The sequence below is a fragment of the Pinus tabuliformis genome, chromosome X, assembly GCF_031772625.1.
Source record: "Pinus tabuliformis cultivar Carrire ecotype Pingquan chromosome X, CPIR1, whole genome shotgun sequence".
Lineage (NCBI taxonomy): Eukaryota > Viridiplantae > Streptophyta > Pinopsida > Pinales > Pinaceae > Pinus > Pinus tabuliformis.
Window position 1 is genome coordinate 1532476526 of NC_142308.1, and position 2589 is coordinate 1532479114.

At 41.9% G+C, this 2589-nt stretch overlaps 1 pseudogene; it reads right to left on the reverse strand.

Annotated features, from left to right (window-relative positions):
- Positions 1 to 294: 294 nt before the first annotated feature.
- Positions 295 to 1972, reverse strand: LOC149145880 (protein DETOXIFICATION 41 pseudogene; annotated as a pseudogene).
- Positions 1973 to 2589: the final 617 nt, after the last annotated feature.

The following is a 2589-nucleotide window of genomic DNA, read 5'->3' on the forward strand; positions in this document are numbered from 1 at the left end:
CACGTAGTGGCCAGAACGAATGCAAATTGCCACGAAGACCACCATCATAGCACCTGTAACGTCCTCAACTTCTTTGACAAACCTCCAGTAGTTGGGAGGCCTGTCATATCCAAAGAACTGATGCATTTATAGCTCTAACGAACATGTAAGGAACATGCTGACTATGTAATACATTTTTGTTTTAAAAGCAGTACAAGAACCGGCCATTTCTCCACAATAATCAAAAGCCGAGCACACGTGGCCTGAAATACCTTCGTTTGAGTACGCTATAAAGAAGAAAAGAAGCAACCTGTGGTAGAAGAATTGAATTGAGTAACTTCTTCAATTTCCGTTGTCCCATTCGATGTACCTCGCATCATACAAAACGATTTGCCATCAAATTGGGCATGCCTTTTTCTTTGCAATGTGATTCACTCTTAATTTCAATAATCCAACTTATGGAACCACCACTCCGTTTGAGTTATCTGCAGACTCCCCGTACTGGGAACGCTCAACTCTCTCCGATGCCGATTGGACCTATTTGTTCCAATTAGTACGTGCTGTAAGAATAATGAGTACTAACGTCTGCAGTGCCACTCCTAGGATTAATCCCCACCAGATTCCATCGATTCCAAGACTGGTCTTCAATCCTAAAGCAATTCCAACTGGTAAGCCAACAAGATAGTATGTCACTAAATTCACATATGCCACCACAGCTTGCCCTCCACATCCAATTTCCACCCCTGAGAGAATAGGTTGGGTGCCATTCAAGAGAACAGATATTGCAAGTAGAGGTATCAATGCATAGACTGCACGTATAACCATAGTGGTGCTTGTGAATTCCATGGCGAGTTCTTTCTTCAGTATCATAATCCCAATGGCAAGTATGACACTTATTATGAAGCAAGTGACCACCACAACTATAATTGAAAATCTTGCAATTTTAGGTCTCCTGGCTCCCAACTCATTACCCACTCTTATACTTGCAACTGTACTGAGACCCAACATTTCCATCAACTCCCAGTTGTAAGAATTCATGCAAACAGAAATGGAATCCAGAGCGACCTTTGCATTTGGCAACAAACCAGATACAAGCACCAATACTTCAATGTACCATATTTCCAAAGTTAGCATAACAGCCAATGCCAGAGTTAACTTGAAGTATGACCAGAGCCTTGTGAAGGCCTTCATGGTGAGGCCCGTCCATGTATGCCTGCGGTATGGGCTATAGAATATATACCAGGCAATAATAATGACCAGAACCCACCAAGTCAAACTCACTATTAGGGCTATCCCTGGCAGGCCAAATCCTAGCTTGTCCACTGCCACCTAGGTGATCAATGCATGGAATAGACATGTCCCAATAGAAATATAGGTAATAGGGGACACTATTTTATGGGCCCGCAAAAACCTCTGCATGGGGCAATTGAGGGCAAAAAAAAACAACTGAGGAATAAGACCCTTGGCAAAAATACCTCCTGCAGCAGAGATTTCTTTACTTTGCCCTATGGTAATCAATACTGGATTTGCAAAATAGTAGAGGATGCCTAGGAGTATTGCAGTTCCAGTCATTATTATCATGGACCTCTGGCAAATGACTCCAAGCATGATGTACTGTTTAGCACCGTAAGCTTGCCCACACACAATCTGGACTACTGTTGCCATTCCAAGCATAATTCCATAGGCCAATCCTTGAATGGCCACACTAGCTATGGATGCTCCTGTAAGCTGCAACTCTCCAAGATGATCAGCAAACATTTGAGATGGCAAAGGGCATAAAATTAAAAACACTAACTATTGTATAAGGGGCAGAGAGAATCCATAGTTTCTTGGATTCAATAATGCCAGCTTGAGCAACTCTGGACCAGGAAATATGTTCTTGAGATAACACTGATTCTATGAAGGCCGACTCCTCGTCAGACTTCTGCTGACTCTTGATATCCTCATGTTGAATCAATGGGTCCACAAGATGATCATCTCCATTGTGGTCCATGGCAAAATCCCAAATTAGTTTACAGGGCACACATCGCAATAGGATGTTTACTTTACAGGGCCTAAATCATAATTTCACTGTTGTTCCTCCTGTTTACATAGACTGATGGAGCTGTTGAACCTAGCAAGATGACCGGGGCCTGCATTAGAAGTACTCCATGATGGAAGATTTTAAAATGCAAATTTATTACAAAAACAAATTTGTCGATTTCTTCTCCAAAACAGAGTTTTGGAGAAGGATCATTTTCAAGCATTACTGATGATGAAACTCTTGAAGTAAGAGACTTATTCAACCTCCCTCTGGCCTGCAAGCGTTATTTCACACTTCTGGAGACAAAACCCTGGACTCAAGAATTTAAAATGACTCTTTTTGACCAAAATGGCATTTGATCACTGCAAATGACGAGAAATGAACCTTGGCGAATTTGACTCTGACGAAGGACTGAAAAGACTGAGTCTAATAGGGAGTTCAAGATTCTAGGCATAGGAAAGCGAGTCTAGGAGGAAAAGAGTGGTAGAATAGTTTGTAGCCATCTTAGAGGTAGTCTATGGGCTCAAAGCCTACATGAGACCCACTTCATTGGATATTTCTCTGAAAGAGATTTCCAACGGTGTGTG